The following is a 6,000-nucleotide window of genomic DNA, read 5'->3' on the forward strand; positions in this document are numbered from 1 at the left end:
AACAGCCCTAATCCGCATGCACCGGTACAATCATAAAAAGGTTTTTGTACCAAATAGCCACAATTTTTGGGTGCCAATTTCAAACGACATAATTAATAAAACCAAACTCCCCATGCACCCGCAGCAGTTGCAATTCATTGGTCTTGTTCCTTGAACTGATGATGAGACGCCAGCAGAGGCTCCCTTTACAAAATTTTATACTTAGCAACCATTCGCACGTACAATATGATTCAAAGGTATACCACGATATGAAGCAAATGGGATTACAAGCTAAAGAAGACAACGACCCAACCAATTGAGCTTATCTGATAAAGCTACTTTGCAAAGAGATGGGTGAGCACCAGGCCAGTTCCGGTCCCCCCACACCTTGAAGAGTTGAAGGTTTGAGCTGAGCGAGAGCAAAGGCTGTTCCACACCTCCTGGTGCTGTCTGGGCCTATTTTGCATGCTTAGGGTTTGACTTAACACTTTGCCGTGTTCCCCCAACACACACACCCCCTTTCACTTTGACGTAATAATGACTCAACCCAAACCCTCACCATCTATCTCCCGCTTTTCACTTTTGTCAAGGAATCCCCTTTCCACATCACAACACTTCTAACCTCTTGTCCCTAGTGGAGAACCAAATTATTAGGGTTTTGAACGTGAATGAAATGGACCATGTGAAAGTGAAACCCTCTATTCTATTCCCTAAATATCCCATCCTACTAGTTATATTAGTCATTCGTCAACATCATTTTAGTGGGATGGGTTTTAAGCTTTACGTTCAAGTTTGTTTGTGAGGCAAATTTCATTTGTACTGGTGTAAATGCTTAGAAATGCAAATAGGTTGAATGCAATGCAAACAGAGCCTAATGTATTATTTAAAGGAATGATACTCCCTAAAGTACTAGCTAGAAGCAATTAAGAGTTGATCTAATCGTCCCAGGAAATTTTGTGTGTTTATCAGCGATCAATCAATAAGTAGTAGAAGCAAGCAGTTTGTGTGGGGTTCAGCCTGCTGCCCAGCTTCCGAGATAGAGGATTTCACGGTTTTTGATACATTCTTGACTCTTAGTGCCTCAGAGCGCACCGTCTTATTTCTCGCTCAAAGTAAAGGACAAGGACCTACACTTGAATTTGTCATTACGCTTCTTGATGTATAACATCATATACTGTATAAAGATTCTTTACCATGAAAAGAATCAGTGGCCAAATTATCTCGATTCTTCTATCGGTGACGGTGGGGCCGTGGGGGTCGGCTTTCGGGCTTTGAGAGTATGTGAAGAAACGACTACAGATAACCAATTGATTCTTCTAAAATGAAGCAGGTTGACCTCTCAATCAGAGGTGGTTCAGACCCAGATCCTGTTGCTCTTGGGTGGGTAAGTAACAGTCCCACAATTGACACTATTACTAATCGGGCTATTTTACTATTTGCATATTCCACTTGACTTTTAAACTGGGCAACGGATGGGGCTTGGGTTATGTACTGTAACCCTAACCACAATTTTTCCACTGGGTTACACAATGGATAGCATAACTTAGTTGCATATCCATTGATTTGAATTGGATCAAATTATTCTCTTCCACCCGGCCCAAAGATGTGACAAATCCTTAATATACATCTTTACTACGTAATGCCCATATTTTCCCTCACATGCCACCATTATTTTGATCCATTTATTTTCCTTTCCTCTATATTCTCTCATCTATTGCCCGTGCAGATGTCCATATCACTCAACTACCTTAGGGTCCGGTCCGCTTGATTTATATGAATGGGGTTTAGAATCGGAATGTTTATTCCAATTTTAATGCTGTGTTTGGTTTGAAAGAAAAAAAATAGGGAAAGAAAGGGAAAGGTAAAAAAACCTATACAAATACAATCTTGTATAAGTTTTTTTACTTTTCCTTTCATTTCCCTACCTTTTCCTTCAAACCAAACATAGCCTAACTGTTTAGGCAAGAATTAACATGCCAATCCACACCCCATTTGAGGGAATGAACATTCCCTTTTCCCTCTCTTGAGAATGAGAGTCCATTTCAGTTTATTTTGATTTCGATTTTCATTCCCATATGAATTAAACAGCTGACAGGAAGAATAGACCATTCTGATTCCCATTCCGATTTCAACTCTAACTGTGGATCAAATAAACCCTTGTATGATATTTACACATGAATATACAAGAGCCTGTATCTATTGGTTGCACAGTTATGTATCCTATTACGTGACCAATAAAAAAGTGAACATGCTAGTTTATAAACATTGGCATGTGGCTCCTTCTATACAAAGTGTACATCTTAGTATGCATTGATAACATCTGGGAAACTGTTCTCAATGCAAAGTTAGGATGTGTTTTAGGGCATGTGTTAAGCATGCACTATAGAGTATAGAGATCCCATGCGAATTACGTTCACTCCTAATTTGACGAAGGTGTGATTTGACTGACCAATCACAAAGAAACACGTGACCAATCTGAACTGTTGAATGATACCTTGGCGCCATGTGAGGCAGGTTGGGTAGATACTAGATGACCTAAACTTACATACCCGATTTACATCTCGACCTGGTAAGGCTGGTGGGAAAGGATGCAAGGCAGATCACCCCTAACAAAGGTAGCACACATCACCTTGGGAGAGAAAGCCAAGGACCTTGGAGGCTGGCTTGACCCCGACCTGGGTAGCAAAAGACTTGATTAGCCAATTGACATCTGGGGTACCAAGCTACTAACCTACGTGGCGGGTCACCCTTATCCAGGATAGTATGCCTTTCGGTCCTGAATTAGGTGGCAACACGTTACTTACTTGGCATGGACGGCCCTAACTCCCGTATGGCTCGGAGAGACTGGATGAGGATCACCGCCCATGTGGGATGAACATGCTCCGAAGATAATAGACTGATAAGGTCCTATGCTCCCGGATATCCCAGACACAGAACTCGGACCCCAATGCTTATACAAGGACCTCAACATTCCTTCACAAGGTATGTATGATTAAGTGCAAATAATGTCACTCTTAGCTCTCAACTCCCCTTGCTTTCTTGTTCATTTTGGCTCAACTAGCTTAAGCATTGAAGTGCTCACCCCCGATCTAAACCCCCTAACACTCTAATCTTGTCTCTCTTGCAGATCAGTTTGCCGACCTCAACACTCGTCATCCCAGCTATCTCTAGCAAGGAAGCAGACGATTTCGAGCAGCATCAGTTACATAACAAGTAATATAAGGCCTTAATCCTAACCCAACCTGAAGTTAATGTTTGGTTCATATTTTTCTTCTCTAACTCAAATTTCAACCTGGCCCAATCCAGTTTTTCCAGTCCGGTTTTGAAAACCATGGGTAAAACCAATTATAATACCTTACATCAATTATAATATACATGGGCCCATAACCATTCAACTTCTTAATATGGACCCCATGTATTTTATCACTGGTGTGGGGCTTTATCATTGGTCCCACGGCCTGCTACACAACTAATTAAAGCGTTCAGCCAATCCAAATTTCTAAACTACAAGTTTGTAAATTTTGGGCTTTACTGGCTTTGAAATTTGACTTGAACGACCCAAGTTTAGCTTAGGCTTATCACCAATCTGAGCTGAGCCTGAACCACTTTTCTAGTGAGCCCAAGTCAGGAAGTGCTATGCTCGGCTCTTGACAGCCTCATAGTCCATAATACCTCAGCGTCAGCGGTAGATTTCCCCTACAAAGCTAAGCTTGGCTAATTGAATTCTGCCTTGCCATTGGCACCTACAAGAAACATGAAGCCATCACTGCAGTGCCTATTCAAATCTGCCCCAATTCATGTACACACACACTCATTTGGCATCTAGTGACTCCATCTCTGCAATCTACATGATCAGGTCTGCAAGGAACCCTACAAGCAAGAGTGAGTCACCCTCCTTGTCTGTGTGGCTCTCATTGATTATTCCTGCATTTTGAAGTAAAGCCCAACTGTGAAATCCACTAAAATATCCAATCTATAAAGCCCAAGAAACAAAAACAAAAAGAAACCACCCTTCACTGTCATCGTCTTGTTTTAGAAGGTGATTTGCCTTTTGGGCTGGACCCTTTAATCGCCATGTATAGTGAAACATAATCTCTTCTCTTTTTCCCCTTTCTAATGCTTTCAATCCTCACCATCATGCGCACTAAAGAGCAAACTTTTATTGTTGCTAGTTTTGGTCACTTAAAATGACATCGTTGTAATAACCATCACTTGCTCCACACAGCTTTCAAATCACAAATCAAAGTTAGATATCAGTCATATCACATTCTCAACCCTGGCCCTTCGCCCTGATTTCCTACCCAAGTATGAGCCTCTGTAGAGTGTTGCTCAACAATCAAACCTATTTGTTCATTGTTTTGAAGCCTAGGTTTTTCTCCCTCTGTTTCTTCTCATATATTTTCTTTTGATAGGATTTGCTTCCTTTGCTGGGTATTCATATTAATACATCAAGGAAACAGGATGACCATGCATAACCCGGTTCATTTGGGCCACCGATTCAGACCGTATTCGACCCGGTCTGCCCATCTGACGAAGACTGATTGTGGGTCCAAAAATGTATATACCATTGATGAGGAAATGCACTAGTCAGTTAGTATCACTTTAGATTGAAAACGATTCAGAAAAAGGGTAGTAGACCACATGGAGAGGGCCAAGAGGTTCAATCCTAGCCTTGGATTTGAATAGGCTTAATTAATTATGCATGTAAAAGCTGGCAACTGATTTAGAATATGTTAATGAACTTATTGTGTAAGAGAAAAAGAAAAGCAACAGATAGTGATTTGGAAGGGAAAAGAACAAGAGATTGTCTGATGATATCCGCTCCACCCTTAGACCTGTCAATGAGAAAAGTTTGGTTCGATATAGGGCAGACCAGTCTTGAACCGATTATTAATCAGTTTTATAAGATAGACCCAAAACAGAACTGAACCAATTATTAATCGAGATGGTGCAGTAGTTTGAGGTGATTACACTCAACTATACTTAAACATTTATAATTATCTATGATAACAACTTAGAACTTTCATTTTTAATAATATGATCCTAATAAAAAATGACAGTATAATAGTAAACTGTTAATATGCCCATAAAATCAACTTCTTTTAACCAAAATTATCTTTTATATATACTGTTTATAAAAGTTACCCATTTTAGACGTAAAAAATACAACAAAAATTACAATAAAATCAGGAATCTCTATATATTATTACACAAACCATCACCCATTGACAGCTCTACCTCCCCACCATCCATAAAAGAGAACCGAGGAGTGTGGCTTAATTAGCACCTATAACAAGGGGCATAGCCCGGTCAGGTCTGAACCAATGGCCTGAATTATTACCCAGGGCCCAGTCATAGATAGGCCCATACAATATATACCCATGCTTTTTCATATGAGAGAAAATTTGGAAAGAAAGCAATGTCAAGAGACCTTTTCCCACTTAACAATCAAGTAGTAAAATGGGCTGGGGTACATTACTGGTTCGGCCACTGGGTCAATGAGTCAATGCTCAATCAAGCCAGGGCTAGGATTGCTGAGCTTTCAAAAATCAAAACACAGAAAGCCAAAGAGATGAAATGACGGAACCTCCACAATCCAGTGAAGTCCCTTTTGAAAATGAAAGAAGTTAATCCCTTGCATCTAGTCTTTATATGGTGTTTTAGCCAGTTAGCAACCATATATCACAACATCCATCCAACGGCAACATGTCTAGTAGCTTTAACTTTTAAAGTCTAGTCTATTCCCATCATCGCAAGACCATTCTAGAGCAAGTATTAGTAGCTTTAATTTTTAAACTCTCACGTTTGAGGGTTTGACTAAGGTGGTTTTTGGTAAATCTGAATTCTGAAGTCTGAAAAGCAGAAAAACCTCCGAAAAAAACTCTAAAAGTATTCAATGGTAAATTCTTTTTTTTTTTTTTTGCTTTTGCAAATATCTGAATATAATGGAGTTGTTTGGTAATCTAAATGTTGTGATGCCTAAAAAGTTTGTATTTTACAATTTTACCCCTAAAGTTGTTA

The sequence above is a fragment of the Nelumbo nucifera genome, chromosome 1 (assembly GCF_055504915.1).
Source record: "Nelumbo nucifera cultivar China Antique chromosome 1, China Antique-T2T, whole genome shotgun sequence".
In the NCBI taxonomy this organism is placed as follows: domain Eukaryota; kingdom Viridiplantae; phylum Streptophyta; class Magnoliopsida; order Proteales; family Nelumbonaceae; genus Nelumbo; species Nelumbo nucifera.